This window comes from Limulus polyphemus, unplaced genomic scaffold (genome assembly GCF_000517525.1).
Source record: "Limulus polyphemus unplaced genomic scaffold, Limulus_polyphemus-2.1.2 Scaffold53, whole genome shotgun sequence".
In the NCBI taxonomy this organism is placed as follows: Eukaryota; Metazoa; Arthropoda; class Merostomata; order Xiphosura; family Limulidae; genus Limulus; species Limulus polyphemus.
The window spans coordinates 133,379-160,502 of NW_013665663.1; the positions used below are offsets into that span (position 1 = coordinate 133,379).

The 27,124-nt window shown below is 31.5% G+C and overlaps 1 protein-coding gene across 7 annotated transcripts in view; it reads left to right on the plus strand.

Annotated features, from left to right (window-relative positions):
* LOC106463440 (suppressor of lurcher protein 1-like) overlaps positions 1-27,124 on the plus strand; it is a 134,167-nt gene that overhangs the window by 12,734 nt on the left and 94,309 nt on the right. For 2 of the 7 annotated variants that reach the window (XM_022391306.1, XM_022391310.1), the window contains exons 1-2: positions 3,386-3,934; positions 17,619-17,677. The exons of 1 other annotated variant lie outside the window; for it this stretch is intronic. The gene's annotated coding sequence lies outside the window, so the exon portion shown is untranslated. Of the gene's footprint in view, positions 1-3,385; positions 3,935-4,783; positions 4,941-17,618; positions 17,678-27,124 lie in introns of those variants that run through there. 4 more of the 7 variants (XM_022391313.1, XM_022391302.1, XM_022391317.1 and 1 more) reach the window with 3 other exon arrangements.

Here is a 27,124-nt window from a genome sequence, read left to right on the forward strand (position 1 = left end):
CAGATGGTAATTTCTGTCCATGTGGAGAACACTCCAGATACAATACTTGTATTCATGAAGAGGAAAACCAGATGGTAGTTTCTGTCCACGTAGAGAACATTCCAGATGGAATACTTGTTTTAATATAGAGGTCAAATCAGATGGTAATTTCTGTCCATGTGGAGAACACTCCAGATACAGTACTTGTATTCATGAAGAGGAAAACCAGATGGTAGTTTCTGTTCAAGTGACGAACACGTCATTTAGCTTATATACATAAATGTAGAGGATAATATAGATAGATAATTTATGTTCAAGTAAGGGAGTAATTTCGTTATGTTATTTATATACATGTAGAGCAGAGGTTCCCAAACTATTTCAGCACAAAGTTCCACGGAACACTTCGCACCCACCGTCCAATGAGTACCTTAACAGTCTTATGTAATTTTTGTATTTGCTATGGTCCCATGGCACTTTCCTGCAACTCCCAGTCTCACAGTATTGGCAACTCCTGCTGTAGAGGAAACTTTAGGTTTCTGTTTACATAGAGGATAAGTCACTTGGGTTACTTGTATTAATGTAAAGGACAATCTATATAGATAGTTCTTGTTCATGTGTGTGTTGGGTGGGGGGGCATTTTAGATAGGTTACTTGTATTTATATACAGAACTAGCCAATAACAATATGTCTTTTTGGTTTTTCTTCTTATGAAGAGTTGAGTTTTATTTACCTATAATAATAAATGGGCGTGTCTGTGTGTCTGTGATCGCCATAACTCCAAGAGGAAAGAATCTAGAAACCTTAAATTTTGCATACATACTAACTGGACCCTGAGGGTGTGCCCCTGAGTATTAATACTTATCCATGTACGTCAGCGCGTGTGTATTTTTTTATGAGTCAAGCTAGCGAAAAACCACATAGAAATGAAATGGTTCCTTATATTGAAAATATAAATCACAGACAGATACTCACCTACGCGCATACACATCTTTTTTGACGAACAAGCTAGCGAAAAACCACATAGAAAAGAAGTGGTTCTTTATATAATAAATTCTAATATATAGAAAAGCCATAGAAAAGAAGTGGTTCCTTATATTACAAATATAAATCACAGATAGACACGCACTTGCATGCATGCGTGCAAGCGCGTACGCACGTGCGTGTCTGTTTGTATGTGACTGTCATAGCTCCAAGAGGAAATAACCTAGAAATCTGCAATGTAATTAGCAGCCCTGTTTAATATAGATTTGATCATGATAATAGCCTGGAGTCAAGTTAGCTTGGGTATAATTTTTTAATTGTAGCATTTTCATCAAGGAATACGGTCTCAAATTAATTCAAATATTCACGTGTGCGTGCGCACTTGCGTTTGTGTGTGTTTAAAATTGCCATAGATTCAAAATGAAAGAACCTAGAAACCTGAAATTTTGCACCCATACTAAGTGGACCCGGAAGGTGTGTACCTGGGTATTGCTTATCTTATTCATGTGTGTGCGCATCTTTTTGATGAGTTAAGGTAGCGAAAACCACATAGAAAGGAAGTGGTTCCTTTATATTACTAATAAAAATCACAAACAGCCACGCACGGGCATACGTGCGCGCATGCGCGTGCGTACGTGCTTATCTGTGTGTGTGTGTATGACCGCCATTGCTACAAGAGGAAAGAACCTAGAATCCTGAAATTTTGCGGCCATAGCATGTGGATAAGTAATAATACTGTGAGGGTCCGCTTAGTATGATTAGCGAAAAGCCACATAGAAAAGAAGTGGTTCCTTATATAACAACGTCTAATGTATTTGAAAAGCCAGTGAGTTTTGGTAACAATGCATTTAAACGATGACTTTTATATCATGTTACTTAGTAATCTAGAATATATAAAACTAATAACCCGGGCGAAGCCGGGTACTTACGCTAGTTTGGAATATTCGCGCAATGGTACACATAGGCTGCCTGCGCTAGCAGACCCTAATTTTGAAGCGGTAGACTAGGGGGAAAATAGCGAGTCAATAGCATTTAATAGGCACTATAATAGGCCACGCACGATTGTGTACGAGAAAAAAATCTGAATGATAATCTCTTTTTCCAGTAGTAATTGTCTAATCAACTATTATTTTATTTCTTGTGTTGAAAGTGAGTTACACATAACAATTATGCAAGCATATCAACGACTGTGACTTGGTGGTGATAGCTCAGAATTCTAGAACGGTTATGTGAACAATAAACATAAATTAAGTAGCTAATGTTTGTCTACATTTGAAGTAACTAAAGCTCTTAATAGAAACATAAACTACCGCTTTTTTATTTAACTCACTCACTTTTGAGTATTCCTTTTCTTTTACTTATATTTCTATAATGTTTCCACATCCAAACAGATGTCAGGTGTTGGTGTCACTTCCACAAATCACTTGATATAGGTGTAATATTCGAAATTTTATTTTTAGAATTTAATAAAATATATTTTTTCCATGTTTACGGCACTAAATTTTGCGTATCATAGAGTTCGAGCTTAATAAAAAGCCCGTGTTAGCCTACCAGACTGCTGGTTTGTCGTCACAGCCAAAAATCAAAATAGTTCTCATTACTTTAGTGTTGTTGGTGTGATATAAGAAAGATGATGAAATCCTATTATTTGGTCTGATAAGAATGGTCCAACACTTAGTGGTGGGTGTTGTTGCTAGTTGTCTTCCTCCAACCCCCCCCCCTTACCCTGGCTCAGATGTAAGTCTAAGATTTATAATGCTAAAAATTGGGTTTCGATACGGCGGGAAGAGCACACATAGTCCACTGTGCGAACATTCAGAAAGAAGCAAACAAATAGTCTATTTTATTATATACCACAACCTGTTCATATGAAATCTCACTCGCATTGATCGAAGTCTGCTCAAGGCATGTGCTGATTGATCACGATAACATACTTGATTAATATGAAGGTACGTACTGAAGCGTAGCTCTTTATGCTATCTTCCTTAGCCATATCGAACACCATTGAAGAAGATTTTATGAGAGTGAATCTGATGCAAACAAGCATATATACATAAAAAATATAGCTGTGGATATAATAAGTTGTCATTCAAAATATATTTATGATCATTTAAAAGGAAAAGTTCTGTCCAATATATTTTGGTGAAAGGTGAGATATTTTTTGTTATTTGTTATTATTATTCTAGCTGCTCATAATATAGTAACATTTTCAGGAGCTTCATTTTATTGCTTTCTTGTTCTTTTCTACAACTGGCTATCATTTCATCCACGTGCTTGACTTCTAGAACTAAACCACAATTAGCCGTCAGTCTCTATTCATTTGTGCCACTTTCGCGAATTACCGCGCTTCAATAATCACAGAGACTCTCACGAGCGCCATCTCTTGGCTTTATGGTCGCACTTTATCGACAGAGACGATCACTTACTCAAGAGACCACCACGTTTAACGCGTTTGTCGCGTTTACATATATACCGTAAGTGTGGTTGAAGGAAGATCAGTCGAGGTATGCCTATAGCTGGGTTAGCTGGCTTATAACAATGTCCTTTGTGAAACCTGTGTTCGATTCTGTAGCAACTTATATCGTTGCTTAGTTCATATAAACTGGTATTACAGTAGCCTGTGAATTTTAAGCCTAGCTATAAAGTAAATTAAGAAAATCTACTAATATATAATTAACTGCTTAACAAACTTGACAGAAAATACTCTACTCAAACCGTGAATAATTTTTTTTGTCTACACAAGAGTATAGAAAAAGACTACATTTTCTTGGACAAGGATACATTTTGTCACAGATTTATTTAGTGGAAAAACTCAAACTGTTAATCATTTTCGAGTTTTCGTTACGTCATACATAATATGAATCTTCCTCATCTTCAGCAGAAGCAACAGTTCGTGAAATATCTGCTTTTGTTGCAGATGTAGTCGCTAGTAAAATAATCTGACATAGTGTACGACTGTTTTAAGCTTGCTCAGGTAAGAGAGACTTTTTCTGTCCCTGAATCAGATATTAAAGAATAAATTTAAAATCAATTGTGTTTACAAACTGGATTATTAAAATGTTTCTGTTTTAATTTTGTATTGTTTACTATTAAAAACGAAATTCGTTACTTTAAAAGTTCGTCATTTCCTAAATTTCATCCCATAAAAATCCCTCAGTGGATAAGCGATAAATTTACTAACTCACAATGCTGAAATTCGGGATTCGATTTCCCGCGATTGATAAAGTACAGATAATCATTGTCTGGTTTTGCGATAAAATATTATTAAGGATTAATTATTCAACTTTATTATAATTTATGTAAAATCGGTATCTATCCATTTCTGCTTGTCTCTACCAAATGGTCCCCCGGTGGGACAGTGAAAAGTCAACGGACTCAAATCCGAGGTTCGATTCACCGTGGTTGACACAGCAGATAGCCCAATGCGGCTTTGCTCTGAAAAACAAACGAGAAAGAGTTATTAATTTAGTTATCTTCGTTTTGTTCTATAACAAACGACATATTTTGTTCGAAATTATATTATTATATGATAATTATTACTATATTAATATATATCCTATAGTATTATACAAATTGTTTAACTCGCCCTGATACTAAATTAGAAAGTGTTATTCACGATAAGAATATTATAGATTTCGTCTGAATACAAACTAAAGCCCTATAATGTTCACACGTCATTGTTTAAAACATCTGTGTTCTCCGAATCACGTAATTATTGGCAAATTAACTAATAAATGATAACGTTATAATTAACATCCAACTTTTACTTCACCTTTAGAATAATTCAGTTTGGATTAATTATCCACTTATTCAAATTCGTTAGGGTTGACAGTGGTTTACGTGCCCGGACTGTGAATTCGAGGATTTTGACTAGCGTCCCGTTGCCGCTAAAACGCGTTTCGCACTTCGATAGTGAAGTCGCACTATATGACGATCAAATACCATTATTCTGCCAAGAAAGAGCAACTCAAGAGTTGTCGGTAGGGGTTGTTAACTAGCTGCTTTCTCTCTAGTATAGTAGTTCAAAAGCACTAAAACTGTAAAATAAAGGAGTAAAACAGTCTTTCGTATATTAAGGAAGATAATACACATTTTTACACTACAGTTGTCGATATTATATAAGTAAAACTGTGAAATACACAGACGTCAAACAAACTGAAGATAAGGTAACACAAAATCTTATTTTTGTAACTACTATAGGATATTGATCGTTTTGTCATATTCAGAATTCTTGAAAAGAGAGTATAAAATAATTTATCATTATTTTTTAATTCCAACTGCTACAAGTTTGAATATATATGTGTAAAATTATATGCTCAAATTTGGAAATCCTGTTGAGATGATTGTTGAAAATAAATCGCTATTTTAGTTTCCTGTCCTTATTTTTAACATTTTCATCTGCAGTTCACTGACGAATAGAATCCAATGAACTGTTTAATATGTTACTTATCAACTTTAAAAAACCCCATAGAATTTAAATTGATTTAATTGATGTTTGTATTTGGCAGTATCAACATTCGCCCGATCGTTACTCTCTCACTGTCAATAAATACATTCTCTTTACACCAACAATCTCTGCCTGTCAATAGCTACATTTATCAGATCAGAATTGTGTCTGTTTGTCAACAGCTACTTTACAAGATAATAGCTTTCCCTGTTTGTCAATAACTCCTTTTATATGATAATACTTCTATCTGTTTGTCAACAGTAACTTTACAAAATATTAGCTATCCCTGTTTGTCAGTAACTCCTTTCATATGATAATACTCGTGTCTGTTTGTCAACAGCTGCTTTACAAGATATTAGCTATACCTGTTTGTCAGTAACTTCTTTCATATGATAATACTTGTGTCTGTTTCTCGACAGCTACTTTACAAGATAATAACTACCCCTGTTTGTCAGTAACTTCTTTCATATGATAATACTTGTGTCTGTTTGTCAACAGCTACTTTACAAGATATTAACCATCCCCGTTTGTTAGTAACTTCTTTCATATGATAATACTTGTGTCTGTTTGTCAACAGCTACTTTACAAGATATTAACCATCCCCGTTTGTTAGTAACTTCTTTCATATGATAATAAATGTCTTTGCTTGGAATTTGCTATATTTACGCTACACTAATTATGTATTTTGTTAAATACTAAATTAAGCTGATAGTTACTATCATGATCTTGTCAATAACATTATTATAAATAGTTATATTTTCTCGGTATAGCTATTTTCTTTGTTAATAACTACATTCGTGTAATAATAACTATTTCTTTTTGAGAATAATTGCATTCACTAATAATAGCTCTTTATTCTTGATAGTAACTATATTCTCCTGATAATATGTTATTCATTTGTTAAGATGAAATTAATAGTAAATTAACGAAAAACGATATTCAATCACAATGAAAATTATTTTACGTAGAGAACATACTACACATTTTAATAGAAAACAGATCAATGTTCCGTTGAAACATATATTATGGTTAGTACATAAAATGATTTTAATTATGCTTGTAAATTGTTGTTTGTTATTGTTATTGTTAATGTGCTTCCCTTCACAAGTAAGCTTATGCACTTTGGTTTGTATCGTTAGTATGGAACATTATGCCGTTCATATTATAACCCTAACACCCAGCGCTAAACAGTTTATTGAATATCACATTTTAACCACTTAAGGGTAATTAACTTTTATTTATTAGTTTAAGATTAAGTCCTCTGTAGTATTAAACTAGTCTCTTCATATTTTATTATTTCAGGCTTGAATAATTATGCCTTTTTACAATGTCTTTCTTTACATTATACATTCGTTATAGTTATGATATTCAGATACACTGATACAAGTAGTTATTAGTATTTACGATATACAGGTTCTTAAAATGTTATGTAGAGAATAAACTGAACATGAACAGCGAAAAAAGAAGAAAAACACAAGTGAACAAGGAAAACAAAATATTTATCCACAAGAACAACACTTATGATTTTACTTTATTTTCTAGCCGACTTCTAAGTTGAATAATTGCACTGGTTGTCGGAAATGGAAAATGATTTCTTAAACGTCTACACAAAATAAGAGCACCTGAAATATTAATAAAATACCACATTTTAAAGCCAGACAAAATTATTAGTGTGGTATTCCACAATCCTTAAGTTACCAACATCAACAACTATTCAAATAACATATATATACATAATAGAGAGAAACACAACTCGTACCAATTTATACGCATATTTCTGTTATTCCTTGAGATGAGCTTATTCCACGCCAGTGAGAGGATACAGATACAAGATCAAACTGGTACACGCTTATATGGGGTAGACGTTTCCGTATATAACCTTTACCTAAACAAAAGAATAAATAAGTGTTTATGACCTTCAAATATCCAATTTACAAAGATGGCATCAAATATACGCATAACACCCACACGAAAAGTTTGAAAAACTACCTGCACAACTTACTAAAAGTATATTGTAAACTAGTTAGAAAGGGTTAAAATTAACATTTATTTGAACTGCGACGTATTTATAGAATTTCTGTCCGTGCCCATGAATTACATAGCTGTTACGGTTGCAATATTTCTTCCCTTGGATAATTTCCTACCCTACTTTACAAAGTTCTACCTGTATAATATGTTTCCATGAGTCATAAAGTCTCTATGGTCAGAGTAGTTGTACTGTTGTACAGCATTATTCTTAGTATTACAGAATACTGATAATTGGGGTATTTCTAAACTTTACTTCTTCTCTGCATTATAGAATTGTTCTGTATAAAATAATTCTACACCTGTACAACACTCTTTAACACTAAATTAGTTTTATGAAAGATGAATAAAAGATTTAACATGTCATTTGTTTTTATCATAGGTTAACATTATCCATTTTCAACTTATCAAAATTATCTCAATAATCAATAACAGAACAGATATCTCAATGTTTATCTTAAATTAGACACGTGTAGAAACTTTAATAGACCTATGAAAGCAAAAACATTGAACCAAAATCTAATGCATAACGTACACACATGTACGTATGAGTAATAGAAATGTTAGACAGATTATAATACAACATTTAGTTAAAGAGTAAACAACACTTCGTATAATACATAAAGCCTTCTATAAACAGATAGGCTAACCCTCACTCATAGATTGCTGTTATTTAGCACATATCACTACACATTTCTCTGTTCTCGTTCTGATAATAGCTTCCTCAGTGTTTCACAGAATATTTTTTTTAAATTCCTTTTCTCTTTTTTTTTGAGTTTTTTGAAATAACCAATATTTTGGTGCTTGAAATCGTGTTAAAATAAGTAAATTAGAATTAAACACTTTATGATTCCTATTTATCCCTCTGTATAACAGGTTTGATGATATAACGACTTGCTTTGTTGTGAATTCTGACAATATCTCTGAACTACTTGGAATGTAACATGACCCATCTATACTTCTCCCCTGTCTAAGAAGGTTGATGATATAACAACTTTCTCTGTTGTGAATTCTGTCAGTATCTATCGAAGTATTTGGAATGTAACATGACCCATCTATACATATCCTCTGTCAAACAGGGTTGATGATATAATGATTTATTTGTTGTTAATTCTGATAGTATCTATCGAAGTGTTTGGAATATAAAAGACCCATCTCTACCCATCCTTCTCCTAACAGAGTTGATGATATAACGACTTTCTTCATTTCCAATTCTGACAATATATATGAAATTACTTGGAATGTAACATGACCCATCTTTGCAACTGAGGCTTGCTTTCAATATTGATAACTGCCTTTCAGTAAATTGTTGTATTCCAATTACTTAACAATAACAACCTTACCTTACTATTATTTTTTTTTTACTTTCCTCATTTATTTGATACGTTTTAGGAAGCAAAATAATGTTATTCTAAGATTGTTAGACAAGATTGTTCCCTAATGTTTTACACGCCAAACACTTTTCACACTGAACAAAAAAGTTATTTCTTTTTCTTTTTCTAATCTGATTTCACGCTAATCGAAAATCCACTTCGTTACACATTTTACTTAACAGATTTACGTTCTTTGTCTTGAGAGATGAAATGTATTATGTGTTAAATAGATTGTTTTTATCTAAGGAAATCCGAAGTAAAATAAAAAGGTGAAGTACTGCGCGAAATGTGAAATGTGATAACTTAGAAACTACATAAAACTCTTGTAAGTTCGAGTGGCCTTGAAGCCCTCTATGTCATCTTTTAGAATCTTAGTCGTGTGTGTGGTGTATGAAGCTTGTTAAAATGCTTGCTAACTGGTATAGCTTTTGATTTTCAAAATCATTTTTTTGTCGGTTTTCTTTTACCTTAAAAGTACAAATGCTTGTAATAGAACTTACCAATTCACAACTATTCAATTTAAAGACTAGAGCCGTCTCTACAATTCAACGGTGGGTCAGCGGTAAGTTTACGGACTTACGCTAATAAAGCCAAGGATTTGATTCCCTGCGGTAGGCGGAATACAGATATTTCATTTTATAGCTTTGTCCTAAAACAGAAACCATAAATTTAATATTGACAAAATTATCATTAAACTAATCAAAGTTTAATTAGCCCGGTCTCTTGCAAAATAGGCGCATATATTTAATCTTTATTACCTACGTACTCTGTTGAAACGTTTGGTTGGTAAAAAAAAAGAATAAATTTGTTCGCACAGTAACGTTTTGAAACAATATTCTCATTAACATTAATCAAATGAAATATATTTTACCGATCATCAGTCTACGCATATGTGTTTTATTAACATTAAACATCTTGGTTTAGGTGAAAACAATATTTATTTTTGATTGTTTGTCTTTGTGTGTATGCGTTTTGTGTATGTGTGTATATTAGCAAACAAATGAATTAATTTTTCTACTATCGAACTCGTTGGCCAGATTTTCAGGGTCGCTATAATCAAAATGTAATGCTTTAACTGCTACTTGGCACCTATTAAGTTTAGTTGTCATTGCCGCAAGCTTACTTTTTTAACCAAGTTACTGACGATAATTAGTAGAACTACTTATTTACATGTCCTAATGAAAATTAATACCAAATTTGGGGTCCGCTCAGAGGTTGGGTGAAACACTTTACCTTTGTGCAAACTTCGAGCCGAGACAATTCATTTGGTACCATTTAAACGTTGGCGACTACATCAGTTTAGGATAAGGAGTTTTCAGGGAAGCTCCGCGTTCCCCAAGGAATAGGTTCAAGACATTTTACATTTGGGCTAACTTCGAGACCGAGATGATTCGTTTGGTGCCACTTAGAAGTCGGTGTGACTAGCGGTTTAGGAGGAGTTAGTGAAACGCAGATACAGACACCGAGTCTTATTGTATATATATATACAATAAGACTATGCTGATACAAATTTAGAATAAATCATTATAAAAATATTTGAATAAATACTTAACATTATAATGTTCTAGAAATAAAGATTTCTATACACGTCGAAAAAGTATATGAAGAAATATAACTAATAATATTTTTAAAAAATAGCGCGTATGCCTAAAATCAACGTGAAATTATTTTAGGGAAAGACTAGAAAAATTCCTTAATGTTTTGGTTGTTTATAAGCGTATGTGTTCTTCACCTTAAAAATCAGTTGAGCTAGGTGCTGTCTGTATAACAGCCAAGTACAATATACATCATTTTCTATCGACACTGAATAGCACCTCACTGGCATACATGAGGTACAACATATAGCACTTTTTATGAACACTAAAAGACTTACAACTGACATACTTTAGTAAAAAGTACGACACAGAAAGGCACATTACTGGCACGCTTCAAGTACAACATACGACATTTCCTATCGACGCTGAAAGGTACACTTTTGGCATACTTAAATACAAGATACGACATTTCCTATCGATGCTGAAAGGTACACTGTTGGCATACTTAAATACAAGATACGACATTTCTTATCGACGCTGAAAGGTACACTGTTGGCATACTTAAATACAAGATACGACATTTCCTATCGACGCTGAAAGGTACACTGATGGCATACTTAAATACAAGATACGACATTTCCTACCGACGGTGAAAGGCAAATTGCTAACAAACTTAAGTACATCATATGTCACTGGCATACTTAAGTTCAACATACAGCACTTCCTACCGACACTGAAAGGCACAGTGCTGACATAATTAAGTATATCATACGACACTTCCTATCGACTCTGAAAAACACATTACTGGCAAACCTCACATATTAGAATATACAACTGTTACTGTTTTTCTTAGTACACTTTCCTATCGTTTTTCAGACTTAATCTTCAATAGATAAATAGATAGTAGTCCTCTGAATTACTTATATCGAGGTAATGCTGTCTTTGTTCATTCTATAATGATGATACAACGGAAAAGGTCAACTTCATTATGGTGTAATAGAAAATTCGCGAAAATGAACCATGAGATTCTCTTTCTGAAAAAGAGCTTTAAAGGATGCTGTAGACTCTAAAACTCTCACATTTGACATATATATATATGTTGTAACGGTCTAAAATGAACACGCCGCTACAGTCAAGGTTCTACAACAAAACACAATTTATTCACAACAATAACACTCAGAAATAACTTTAACACAGTTAATAAACAAATGTCTGGCCAGGACTTCACACCAATATTAATAAGCACTATATTGTAAATATTAATAAATCAGTAATAATAGAATCAAGAAAAAAAACCAGAAAGAAAAAACCTGATTCCAAAAACAAACAAACACAGCAAATACAATATTCAAACAATATCAATATCGATAACAATATCAAGTGACAAATAGCAATAACTATACCTTTCACTAACTATCTCGTGACTCTCTCTCTCTTAGTGAAACTTCTGGCAAGGTATTTATTCACAGAGTAGGTCACGAGAGTACACCTCATGTGATCATAAATTTACATACTCTTCTACTACATTAATAGTATCTGTACGTTATTGAGAGGGAAGCTGGTGTCAGTTTCATCATACGCACATATATATTTACTTAAAATACAAATGATTAGCTATAAGGTGAGTGAGCGTTTCAGTACAACTAAAAATTCATAGATAAAATAAACGATAGAAGGAAATAATAGATGAACGATAAACAGAACCATAATCTTAAAAAAAGAATTTGCTATCTCACAATGTGTATGAGATGTTTTACATTACATATATATGTGTGTATGCTTGAATGTGTATGAGATGTTTTACATTACATTTATGTGTGTATGCTTGAATGTGTATGAGATATTTTACATTATATATATGTGTGTATGCTTGAATGTGTATGAGATATTTTACATTATATATATGTGTGTATGCTTGAATGTGTATGAGATGTTTTACATTATACATATGTGTGTATGCTTGAATGTGTATGAGATGTTTTACATTATACATATGTGTGTATGCTTGAATGTGTATGAGATGTTTTACATTATACATATGTGTATATGCTTGAATGATGAGATGTTTTCTATTAAGATAAAAAATATGTTTGATCTGTAAGCTTGTAAAAGGGGAATTATGCACTGTAAATCACCGAAAATGTAGCATTGGTTTTAGTTTCATCGAAATATAATTTCACCTCTTCTCATAAAATTAGAAAAAAAAACAATAATAATTTCTAAATAGTAAAAAATAGAAACGATTGATATGATCTCAGAATAGGGTAAATAAGATCACAGACTTATATGAAAAAGTAAAGTTGGTCCTAGTGGAAAAGCATACTAAATCATCAGAGATAAGAACGAAAAGATTCACTTTATAAAGAAACTGGAAACAAAAAGCGCAGTAGCAAAAAAATCTGTAAATGTTTGAGAATGTAAAAGCGAACGAAGTAAAAATGATAATATTGAATTATATTTGTTGCTTTTTTGTCTGGAAGAATAAAAACATCTATTATGAATTTTATATTCTTTAATAATCCTTTGTGGCTCAAATTACCCAAACCTTCTTAGCGTTTTTCTTTTGAGTAAGTAGGAGTAATAAAAATTCAGAGGCTACAGACAGAACACGAAATAAAAATAGCGATGCTCCGAGAATATTAGAAGCAATAAATGATCATGTTATATTTTTAAGACTGCTGACTGACACACCATTATGTTGATGTTCGTTTCTGATTTTGTTTATAATGTTTCTTGGTGTTCATTTCTGTTATTCTTTGTAATTTTTTTGGCGTTCTTTTCTGCTCTTAAGTTGTTTCTTGATGTTCGACTCAAGATATTTTTGTACCGTTTATTGATATTCATTTCACTTTTTTGTACTGTTTCTTGATATTCGTTTCAAGTTTTTTTACTGTTTATAGATATTAGTTTCAAGTTTTGTACTGTTTTTAGATATTCATTTCAAGTTTTTGTACTGTTTTTTATATTAGTTTCAAGTTTTTTGTACTCTTTATTGATATTCGTTTCAAGTTTTTTGTACAGTTTCTTAATATTAGTTTCTGTTTTGATTTTTTACACTGTTTCTTGATGTTTATTTCTCTTGTATTTTGTTTGTATTATTTCTAGACGTGTTTACTTTTGTCTTCTTTTTTTTTGGCTGGGAAAGCTACCACTACTACTTCTTACATCTTCAAAGAGACATTATAGAATGTTATGTGTGTTTTGATATAAAAATTATTTTTGAGTTGTCTGTATGAGGTATTGTCAAGTAAAGCATCATATTACGTTTCAAAATATTGATCTTTGAAATTCGTGAGACCCCTTCATTTAGTTTTGTTTTTACCGTGACTATAAAATTCTTTTAGCTGGTTTCCAGATGCGACTGTTTGTATTAACAATAATACAGCGAAACAAATTAGTGTTATAAGCGTTTTTGTAAAAAACACCAGTATGAGCTTTCTGAAACTGGAATACATCTAAATAACTGTCCTTTTGTTTACTTATGCTAGGTGTCCTGTAGGAGAACAGTAGTTGTGTAAATGAATTATGTGTGTAATTTTATACATTTATTTAACTACTATTTTAAAGCATATGTATTTAATTTATCTGATAATATTAGAAAATGATAGAAGGGTAATCTAAAGTTCAATTTATTAATAATTTATTGTATGTACATATAATATTAATTTCCTAATTTTTTTCTGTTAATATATATACCTGTTACTAATAAATCATGGAATAAAAGTAGCCGATGTCATATAAAGTTTTGGCTGAAGATGTAAATTGAAACATTATACAAAACAATTCTTGGAGACATCAGAGTTTGTTTGTATTTTCTTATTCAAAAGTTAGATAAATTCTGAAGTGAGAGGAGTTTTCAAAGTAAAAGATGTTATATCGTTTGACCAAAGTTGATTTTTTTACTTGAGCTCAGTAAAAAAAAACGAAGGAAACATCACTCCGCAGAAGAATGGAAAATGACATAAAACTTTGGTCATATAACCTCCTTAGAAGCACAGCTTGATCGCCCCTCGAATCTCCCACCAGTGCGGCTCCTGAAATGACAGCTGGTGTGATGAATGGAATTGGTCTTTTGAGATGTATACCATCCGAAAGTATGCTTTGTTGTAATTTTACAATATCGTCAGCTTCTGCTACCGCTAAGTCGTGATTTTGTCTTTAATATTCTGAATGGACGACAACTCCCTAATAAAAGTAATTTTCATAGAAAAAGATCAAGACGTCAGAAAAAATGTTGTTCCACGTATTTCTTTCTCTTTGTTTTTGCACTATATCCTCGAACAAGCTAAGTAAAACCTCAGCTATTCCATAAGAAGAGAAAACATGAGTTAATAGACTTTTTATAATGCTTATAATCAGTTGTGTATAATACTGATTTTTAGATAAATAGTTTATTAAAATATTGGATTGATAAAATATTTAAAAAAAATTAATCTATGAAGTCGTTATATCATTTTGAGTATAAAATTTATTTTAGAATGTTAATCACAGACCTGACCTAGCTCTGTAAAACAATGAGGTTTAATACATAGACAAGAGGTGAAAAATGCATGACAATGTTTATTAATACTGTTAAATTTATTAGTAATGACGAATATTTCTTTTGTAGAAGATATTTGAAAAATGTAGTTTCCTAAATTTCAGATTGAACGTGAAACTGGACAAGACATGATTATAGAAAGCATTCAGTGCTTTACAGTACTGACAAACTACTCACATAAATAAAACCTAGTGAGCAGATAGTTTCATTTCACACATAACACATGAATGTGAACTCGTCAAGTACAATACATTTCAATAGTTTCTTTTATTTCTTGTCTTTCAAAACTATACCTATTTGTTTCTCTCCTCATTTAATTACGGTAACCACTATGTTTCCCATGTTAATTAAATGTGGTTCAAAATAATGAGCTTGATGGATATAACATAAAAGTTTCAGGGTTTCACATTGATAACGAAATACCCATTCTTTAGTAAGGTTACTTCGAAAAATTACGGTTTCATACTGAGGAGTGTAGGTGGAACAGTTTATATATTTACAGCGCTAAAATCTGGGGTTCGATTTCCCTCGGTGGACATAGTAGATAGCCAAATGTGGCATTGATATAACAAAAACAAACAACTCAAGAGTATAAAGAGTTTTTTTTAGTAAAGTTCGAAACATTATAGTTTCATACTCAAGAATGTAAGAGTATTATTCTCAGACAACTATCTTGAAATATTAACTTTAGGTATGCTGTTGAAACTTGTATAACTTGCAACTGAAATTTAAGTTTAATATTCTTCAGTATCAAACAGTATGATTTGAAAAGTGTAAGTATGTCTCTTAAAATGAATAATTACAAAATATTTACACATGCAAGAACAGAATACTGGTTTTCTAGGAGACAATAGACTAAAGTCTGACTGTTGTTGTTCAATCAAAATAATGAGATGATTTCTAAACTATAGAATAAGAGAAAAGCTTTCAATCTTTTCTGAGAAACTTCATCGTAATTTTCATAGTATTTATGCTAATCTTACAGATTCAGACATATTAATATTTGAAACGTTGCTGGCGTTTAATGATTTAAAGTTTCCTCACGATGGTGCATCATATTATATATATTTACTTAATTTATTTTTACTTGTAAAATATTAATATATTAATAGAAATTATCAAAAAGGTAACCACTTTTTTAAATAAATTAATTTGTTCAAATGATTTTCTAAATTTGAGTAAAAGGAAAAAGCAAGCGTTAGGACGTTTATGAATGCCTATCTTTTATATTTATCGAAAATTCTATAATTTATCAATAAAAAGTATTATCTGTGAGAAATTACAGTGTAATATCGCTTATAGATCAGTTATTATTAGGAGTATTTAATAAATATCATTTGATCATCTCTATGAATTAAAATTCAGCTCTTATATTTAAAGAGGTTGGGATTAGACAATGCTTAGAAACAAAACATGTAAACTTTGGTCATTAACCAGAGGGAGTTCTGATTTAATTACATTTTAATGCTACCTTTATGAGAATTAAATGCTAAATACTTACAATGTTAATGACTCGAGATAAAAGTTTTGAAAAGCTGTAGAGAAACGAAATGATGCGTTGACCTTGCTGTGGTTAAATGAATTATCTTGTAACGCCATTTGAAAAGCTTTACTGAAATGAAAGCAAGTTGAGGGTAAAGACAATACATTCAGCCACTCAAATCTAAATCAAACTGTGCAACAGCTAGTATGTTCATTTAGAAAGTTTAAGACAGTTTGGTTAAGATAATTTATCAACTAGATGGTAATGTCTGAGTTTCACAAATAGTATTTTATATTCTTATGCATACAATTACACTTATCTAGCCCTTTATTGTGGTCAAAAGTATTTAAATCATCCAATCAATTTCTAGCTATATTCCTAAATGTCAAACTATCCATATATGTGTCTAAGAAGGGATGAAACATAGTACTTAATGATCACTGTTTTAATTTAACATATCTATGTTAATAATCTGTACTAACAATGAACTTCGCCCTGGAGTCCTAATTATGCCAACCTTTTAAGAAAATATCGTGTCTTCGATTTCCATTTAGTGTGTAAAACTCTTGAGATTGTTAATCAAAATTTCAACATGGACGATCTTGTGTCTATTGCCTTAATTGTATTTATGTCAAGAAACTTAAAAAAGTACCATAATGTTGAAATTTATTGTGATGAAAAACGTTAGCTGACATAAATTTCAAAATTCACCGAAAGTAACGACTACAAAGAGTATTAGATTTATGTCAATTCCCCCTCCCTCTTCCCTCACCGGTGGACACAGCAGATAGCTCAATGTGTCTTTGCTTTAAAATAAATAAAAATTAACACATTTATACGCTGAAGTCTCCAAAACAAACATCTTGAGGAACCGAACCAATTATTTAAGACTATACAGCATGTTTTATGATTAGACGTTATACAATTATTAAAATAAAACTTGAACTTAATAAAACATTATATGTTGCTTGTAAAAGAATGTTATATAAAAGCGTGGTAGAACAGCTTCATAACTTAAGGCTCCTATATTAAAAGAGACTCGTTACTGATTTAAATAATATATGTTCTTTAATGTTCTTCTTACTATTTGTAATCATTCTGGAAAAGATCAACTTCGTTGTAAGAACGTCAAATGAAACTTTTGTGCAGCATTCTGCTGGAATGTATGTTTGGTTTAAAAGTAAACTGTGAAAAACGAGTAATGTTTAGAACAAGATTATTCTTGCGTTGGCTGACATTATAAATGAATTTTTAGATTAACAGAAAATAACGGGTTTCGAAAATAGCTAGGAGAAGGAGGAAACTATCTTACAAGTAAGTAGAAAAATTATATTTGTTGACTAATGGTGGTTAATGCGAGTTTTATTCTTCGAGAATTGAAATATTCCTTGAATCAAAAGGTTGTGTTGTTCTTTCTACAGTACTTTCAATTTCGACCAGTTGCTCACAATGTTAATATAATTTTGATAACGCCACTATTGCGGAATGTTCTTAAATCATTCAGCAACGTGTTTAGAACCATAATATATCTTGTTAAATAAAGATATTTGCGAGGACTAATTTCAAATAATAATGGTATATTCAATTTTATTTCTACCTATCATATCTAATGGACTGAATAACGTTTAATATCACTTTGATGTTAGAACACGGATTTTGGTTTTATGAGAAAAATAATTTTTTTCTTAGCTGTATGAGTTTCATTCTTACAATATGCTAATACAAAAATAAGGTCAAAACTGTTATCTAATAGTTTTATTCATGAAATTTTGAAACTATAAGAATGCTATAAATGTTTATTGAATAGAAAATAATGCATCTATAAAAAGCTTAAGATTTGGTAAGCTGTGCTTTTGAATAGGCTAAGAACAAATTAAAACATACGATCAAATACGAGTTTAGACCCCCTACAGACCCCCGGAGAACGTTGTTTTATAATTAAAAAAATACTAAGAAGTTACTTTACGGAAGAATTGAATTGGGTTTTAAATTTTCTATGAATGACATTATAAAATTCCACCTAATTATTTCGTGAAGTAATGTTAGGAAAAATATGGTTTTTCATAAACGTTCTTGCAAATCAAATGCTCCCCAGTGGCACAGCGGTATGTTTGCGGACTTACAACGCTATAAACCGGGTTTCGATACCCGTGGTGGGCAGAGCACAGATAGCCCATTGTGCAGCTTTGTGCTTAACTTCAAACAAACAAACATGCAAATCAAATATATGCAAAAGTTTCTATGTATTCAAAAAGACTCCTCCCCTACCCCGATGGCTCAGTGAAAAGTCTGAGGACTTATTGCTTTAAAAATCGGGTTTCGATACACGCGGTGAGCACATTTACAGATAACCCATTGTGTAGCTCTGCGCTTCGTAAAAAAAGAATGAATGAAAGTATTCAAAAAATAACAATAATGCATTTTGTTTTTTAATGCAGAAAAAAATGCGAATGAGTCATATAAAAGAGATGTTCTGGAAAAAAAAAATCTGTGAATTTAAAGTAGCTACAGAAGATTGCGTCCGTTATGCTTAAACGGTTTTGAAAATGCAAATTACATGTTAACCATAGTCGATATAAAGTCGCGGTAGAACTGCCTATATAAGAACCATGTAGTATTATGCCACCGAAACGTTATCGCTTTTGGAAAGGTTATGTTATAGACAGTTTCAATATAAAATATTCATACACTCAGATCATAAAACTGTGTTCAGATTGGGGGTTTAGAATTTTCAAGTCAGGAATATTCCTTGAACTCAATGACACTTAAAAAAAGATATATGGATCAGTTTGGAACATAAGGATGATCCAGGATGAGACCTACAGCAAGTCGTATAACCAAAAGTGGTAACTAAAAACACAAAGAGTAGTGGCAAAAGCCCAGGCAGCAGTAGACAACATATTCAAAAAGGATCTCCATTTGGAAAAGCAGCTGCTTCCATGACATATCTTGTTCAATCAACGTTTATTTCATGCTATTATTCTGGATTTCTATGAGATCAGTCTGTTGAAACCGTCGTCCTCGAACACTAGGTATATTACGGAATGCACAGACGTAGGAGTGGTGTGCTTTGAATATGACAGTCTTACGATGGTGCCTTTTGCAATGAAAACTATGCTGAAAGGCTATTATCAAGATGCACGTCAGACAGAGTATGACCATCGTGACGACATGGACTGTAACGACGTTGTGAGGCTTTAGTATCTTTTTAATATAACGTACTCAACCTTTGTGTATATAGGCTTTAAAGTATGTTTTGGTTCTAACCAAGTGTTGTATGTGAGAGAATATAGCATGCTCCAAGTATGAAACTGAACACTAATTAAGTAAATGATGTGAAATAGCAGGCTTTCCCAACATCCTATTATTCCTATTCATTCTCTTTTAACGGTATACGCAACACCACTGTATGTAAAAGCCAGCTAGGGTACAAACTACAACATTTAAAATGACAAAATATTTTTAGTAAAGAAATATACGTGGAAGTATGGCTACAAATCAGTTGGTATGAAACATGTATTAGGCTTAACCCCTTTTCGCGAGCCTCACACATTAAAAACATATAACTAAACATTACCGCCAGATGTGGATGCTTAAACCAATAAAATTTCAGATCTGAAACTATAATCTATAGGATGAAACCTGCTGATAATGAAACATAATACAATTCAAATAAACAAATAATTAAGGCAGAGTATTACAAATAGCCACTAGGGATGATTAGTAAAAATGTATCTTCCGATGTTGATATTAAAGCTCTCAACGATATTCAGTTATTTATATAGATATTGTAATAGAATATAAGATGTCTACAATAAAATGTCAAACCATGAAACAAATGACAATTGAATTACTCCATCAACATATCAAAACTAGCAATATAAAACATCATCCAATTCCTCCTACCCTCACCTTGTGTTCGATGGTACAAATGTAACGACGTGAAAATCCCTGTTGTTTTATATTTCCCTTTGACACATCCTGATCTTTATACATATTTACATTAATTCTCAAATTGCGCTTTGTGTTTATAATTAACAGATCATTTTTCCGTGTTTAGAAATTATTAAAACCTAAACCGACAACCAAAAATTACAACACGTTATTGCAATGTTCCTACCAAGTTAATTCACGCTGTTAAAATTACATTTGCTTAAGGGTCTTTTTTTTAGTTTCAGTTTTGTTTTCACTTCTTTTGTTTTTCTCTCAGAGTTTATTCGTCAACAGCTGACAATATTCACAAGCAAACATTATATCTTTTCCGAGCCATATGCAAGCTTAGTCTCTACTTACGTTCCTATTGAGATAAGTTTGAAAATATTTTGTTGGTCTTAAGAAAAATAACAGCACTGATAAACTACTACCTGCTAGTTTGACAGCAAAAAACTCAAAATCTAGCGCATTTACTGAAGTTATAATGTAAAATAACAACAGTTGAAGAGTTGAGTATTTAGAGAAATGAATAGCAAAAGTGAAGATAGCTAACAATTTTTAAAATGTTGAATATAAAGCTTAAACATAGTTTATTAGGAAAGATATTTTCAAATGAACTAATACATCTCTTATTTTTCTCTTGAAATCCAAAGTTTATTTAACTTCTATTATATTCAGTCAAGACTTTCTGCAAGATTTAATTAGAAATCAGCTAAACTTAAGCATTTCCATATTACTAAGACTCTCCATAGTCATCTTAAGAGATCCATATAATGTCGATAACAACGAGGGTACACAACTGAGTTCCTGATGTATGACTCTGTATGCTCCCAGGTAGACCGGTATATTAAATTAGCTACATTATTTACTAAGTTAAGTTCTAGTTCTGATTGATGTAGGTAGCTTGTTTTGGCCGGAATGATAGAGTGTTACAGCTAAACAGATGTCAGCTTCGGGCTTATTTCGTTGAGCTATAGAAAACAGATACACTGAGTTGTTGTCTTATAACTATATGTAAAGCGTAGAAACGCTTGCAAAATTTGTGTACATAAATAAATCATAAGATAGAGTGAGTGGGGGAACATATAATTAGAAAAGACAAAATAAACTGAGTAAACTTGCGTTAAAATGTATGCAAAATAAAAGGGAGAAAGAGAGAGAGAGAAACAAGTAGAGTTAAAGAAATAAATTAGGTAAAAAAATAAACAAAAGTTACACAGACAAAAAGGTAGACATAAACAGTGAACCATATATATATATAAACATATAAATATACCTAAAGAGAAAAGGGCGGATAAATGTACGGATGAAAAAGATGAACTTTCAAACAAATTAACGAATACTTAAGTATATTAGGATAAAAGGAAAAAAGTGGACCGACGGAAGGAAAGACATAAACAGCTGAGACTTCAGAACCCAATACTTGAAAAATAAAACGAAAACTGTTAGTACCTAATTAATTATCTACTAAACACCGTTAGTGTATAATTAAAAACAAGTATGACGTATTTGAATTCAATTCTGTTGAAACTGATTGTATTCTACAACAGAAAAACTTGAAGACAATGGACTAATGACTTACCCAAAAGACCCATTTACGACGTCACTACTGATTGAACCGGTATAAAATTGAGCAGTTAACTTTTATCCCTTTGAAATAGTTTCTCTTGTTTTACGCTCATTCACGTGTTAAATTTTATTCTTTCTTCATCAGTCACGTTTGGCCTGATGTTAAACAGTGATAAGTCAAATAGTAACTTTAGATGAAAGTGAATGACTTTCGTTTGTTTGTAGTTAAGCACAAAGCTACACAAAGGGTTATCTGGGTAAGAAAACCCGGTTTTCAGTGCTATAACGTCTTCAGACTTAACGGTGAGCCACTGGGGTATAAGCGAATGACTTATAGGTATATTTGATAAAAGATACCATTTCAGTAGTCCCAATACATTGTTATAAAATTAACTTCTTGTGAGTTTTACCACTGAAAGCTTGTTTGTGCAGATGAGATTGAAATAATAAAATTATCCATTCTTAAGTGATTATATAGCCAGAATCTTTGTTATAATAGTTTAACTACAAACTATTCCATTAAATTTAGTAACAAATTAGTTATTTATGGTAAATTCACAGGTTAATTCATTGCGTTGATTTCTTCAGAAAGTATAGAATGTATTCTACCTTCGATTAACCAGTGTCCTTCGTATTGTTATCTTTAAAGCACTCGATATATGTTAATGTTTTATGATATTTCAAGCCAGCTGTTCTTTTATTTGAAATATAAATATAAATGAGGAATAGAAGGTTACGATGCAAACAATAACGCTGTTTTCACAATCGATTACTTTAATTTTCTTTGTGTCAAAAATTTATAGTTGAAATTTGACAACAACTAAAATGGCATCTTCCTCAAAATACTATAAGTAATGTTACGCATGCAAGTGCTGGAGCTGGTATTTTGAGCATAATTTTTCTATGTTTTAGTATTTGTGCAGTATTTCTATTATTATACTTACTAACTGCACAGTTGCCTAGAATGAATAACAAAAATAGAATACATGCATAATGGAGCGATAGTCAAATGAGAACTTAATTTTCAGAACTTATGATAATAATAAATAAAAATGAAAATACACTACCCTTGAAAATTGAAACGAAATGTTTTTGCTGTATTCTTTAACCGAGAACTATCATACTTGAGACATTTCCTGAACGTTTTTGTTGTAGTTCTTTAACTGAAGAGCTATCATAGTTGAGGCATCTTCTGTATTCAAACCCAAACGTTTTTGTTGTAGTTCTTTAACTGAAGAGCTATCATAGTTGAGGCATCTTCTGTATTCAAACCCAAACGTTTTTGTTGCATTCGTAAACTAACAACGATTATACCCGAGATATATCTTATTATGAAGCTCAGAACGTCTTTGCTGCAGTGTTTTTTAAATAAAAAAAATTAAAAAAATTATTAAAGAAATAACAAGATGTTTTTGAGGGTGAGAGTATAAGTGGTCTATAAAGAACAAGTAGGACATGAAACAACCTCTAAACCAAACAAAAGGTATGGAGTACAAGTAATTCTACCCTTGCATAGGTTGTAAACAATTGCGTGTACATACTGCGTTTATTCGTTTGCTGTTTCTTTTCTTACCGAAGTAAAAGTTCAACTCTTCAAAACCAAATCGATTACAAGGACTCAACTTGTATTTCGTTCAAAAGAAATATTGGATTAGATTGAAGCTTTGGAGAAGCAATCAGCGAAGGAGAGTCAAATTAAATCATACTTCTTAGTCATGACTAAAGAATGTGTGATGAGACGGTGTTTAGCTGAAAAAGAGTAGTCATTCGAGACTTTCACTCTAAACGAAGCTTGTTGAAATTTTCTTTTGGCAAAATCCTTCATTCTCTTTTCTGTTTCTTCTTCTTCTTCTTTTTCTTTTATTGCTCGGGACTGTTCATGAAAAAATTTAATTCCATCACTAGTGGTTAGGGAAAAGGAGTTTTTACTTTAATTGAATTGCATTTAATTTTACTCCAAAAAGTGCAACTCAAATATCTCTACAGTGGAAATGAAACACGAAAGATAAATGATAAAGAACCGCAAAGAACAAAAGAGCCAGTTCTCGGCAGTGTTCAGTAATCAGGATAACATGTAATATAAGCAAGCTACAAATTAAAGAAATCAAGACGAAGGAAACTGTTGATTAGAAGAAGAATATTTCATTCATTTCGCACCATACATGTTTCGTTTCTTAGAAGAAAAAAACAAGTAATTAAAATGTATGACTTTACAAGTATTCAAAGTAACAAATTATTCTACTGGAAGGAGTGGCCCAACTGTTTATTTTGTGATATGAAAACAATTTTTTACCATAAAATATTAAGTCGGCAGCTTTTGCATCAAATGCAAAATAAAATGTTTATTCTCCATTTATTTTTATACGCATTTTCTATACTATTGAAACTTTCCAAAATGTATATAATAATTTTATTACGTCTTCTTTATTTTTCCAACAGCAGCCTCAGACAAATATACAAAGAACACAAAGAATGAACAACGTTTCGCTGTTGTAACTAAGCAATTTCAACTGACGTATTTATAGTACTAGGACAAGCTCTGATAAAATACCTAAAAATAAAAAAAGTGTAATATATATATATATAACTGATTATATTTCCGCAAAAAAGGTCTTGCTCATACAGTAAAAACACTAATATACAAAATACAAATTATTTCTAAAATGTTCTGAATAGGAATGGATGTGGGCATACATAATTTAAAGATAAAACAACCAATAACCATTAAAGTACCTTAGTACGTTTCACATTAGAAAATAAACAAATACAGAGCATTCAGGCATCTAAATATCATGGTGTGATATTGTACAAAGTACTGGTGGTACAGTGTAAAGAAGACAGTTACATGTACAAAAACGCTTGTGAAAATATAAGAAGTTACAGTTTCAAATATAAGAACTAATTATGTATAATAATACATCCATAAATATGTCAAATAATAAACAATATTTAAACTTTCTTATTGTATTTTAATGTTTTTTAGAAACACCGTTACACATATCGCTGTATTGGTGGGTTCAAAAGACAGTTAATCTCTCAGTGCTCTTAAAAGTACATTACGGCTAGAAAGATTTATAGATGTTCTCTTTTTCAATATTTGCTGAGAAAGAAGTTGTAAAGGGCTTGATGTCTCTCTTTTGTTTTGGTTTTATTCTCTGGGTTAAAACTTGCTCGTTGTATCTGTTAACAAACATTGTCATCTAGATTAACATTTGAAATCATTACCTCGTAAAAGAAAAAACATATATAATATTCCGCTAGGTTGAAGGAAGTAGTTTATCGAAAGTGTGCGTCCGTTAGTGCTGTCTACCACTTTTCTTTATGGTATGTTTATTTGAAACTCTGTATATTTGCATTAATGTTAAATATGAGTATCTTTTATTTTAAAAACAAAACAAAAACATGGGGCTTTAAATTAACGTTGCTATTTTTTTATAAGCGTTATAAATACGACTTGAAAGGCTAGACGTGACTGGACGTATCTACTTTGACTTGGTAAATTATTTTTAGGCGCACACTGTGTATAAAAACGTGTAATCGTATTAGATATAAACATTACCGTTGTTTCCGTTGTTTTTTTTTTTCGTTTCACCTATTTGAAGATATTATGTTAGAGATAAAGAGCTTAGGGACAACACATGGTAAGTATATCTGTCAAAGATGAAACGGTTTATTTAATTGTATCTAGAAAAAAAGCTAATATCTAACTAAAATCTGCTTGGTCAATTTCGGTATCAAATTGGAAAAACAAGCTTTTATTTTTATTTCTAACTTTACCTTTCGATTAAAATGTGATCTTTAAAATATTTGAGTTCCAGGCTTAGCTACAAACCTTCAAAGTATAAAATGTAACTGTTCCATCTTTATGTAGAATTGTTTTATTTATTTAGTCATTTATAATTGATTAAATAAATTTCATCTAAGTATAACCTTATTTCAGAGCTTTTGCAGAACATCACGGCCATTTGAAGAGCAGCTCTACAAACACTACAGTAAACCGAATTATAAAGCTTTTAGGAGACAGATTAGAGTTAAAACCCATCACTACAAAATTTCCATAAAACTGAATGATATAATTTAAGAGACAGAATAAAGTTACTCCATATCCAACCAACAACAGACTAATTTTAGCGGCAATATAATCAAGGGTCAAAGATACTGACCCAAGGGACATTGTTACGTATTTTTGTATATCTGGCTTATTGTAGATGGAATTCTGTAGATTCCGAAACGTCTAATAAATGCTTCATGTAATTACATTTGTGTTTTTCTTAATTACTAACTGTGGATATGTTGAATAATATTAATAACTTCACGATGTTGTCACTCTACGTGGTATTAATGTAATATTTTAAATACTGCGATACGTATACGCACGATTCGTTTGTTCTCTTTCAAAACTTACTGAGCTAAACTCGAGGTTTTCTCCATCACACACACACATATGCACTAAGAGAAAACATTTTGTGACTATTAGTTGTATCTGCAGCAGACTAGAAAGAAGCATCGGACCTTAGCTGTATAATGTGGATCAGTAAGAATGGTGTAACTACTTTTATTTTCATCATGGTTGTGATTTGTTTTGTTCTGTTGTTACTCTTGAGTCCTAGTTTATAGACAAAATATATGTTACTCTACAACCAACTTAAACCGTCGTCACCAAACCAAAAAGTTAATGTACAGATAATGAACATATAATAACTATAACAGTATTCTTGTTTCCGGTTTCAAGAACATTCTTATGTCTTAAACGATAATGTGATAGTAATAGACAAAAAAATATTTTTGAACAAAAAAAGAAAAGTAGGTTTTTCGGGATCACCAGATGAGCTTTTGATTGTGATAAATTATTATTTTATTAGAAAATAAAAATATTTCTGAATACTTTTATGCCAAAGCTTTTAAACATATCTGTTTGACTATCAGTTTAAAGTTCGATAATGTTTATGGCTATGAAAGTATTGAAAATTAAATAAGATCACAACAGTAATTACCCTTCATAAGGTTGTTCTATGCATTGCGAAATGTTTTTGTTTCATTATAGATTTAAAGTTTGATGACTCTTATGGTTATGAAAGAATGGAAACTTAAATAAGATCACAACAGTAATTACCATTCATAAGGTTGTTCTATGTATTGCGAAATGTTTTTGTTACATTATAGATTTAAAGTTTGATTATTTTTATGGTTATAAAAGAATGGAAACTTAAATAAGATCACAACATTAAATACCCATCATAAGGTTGCTCTATGTATTGC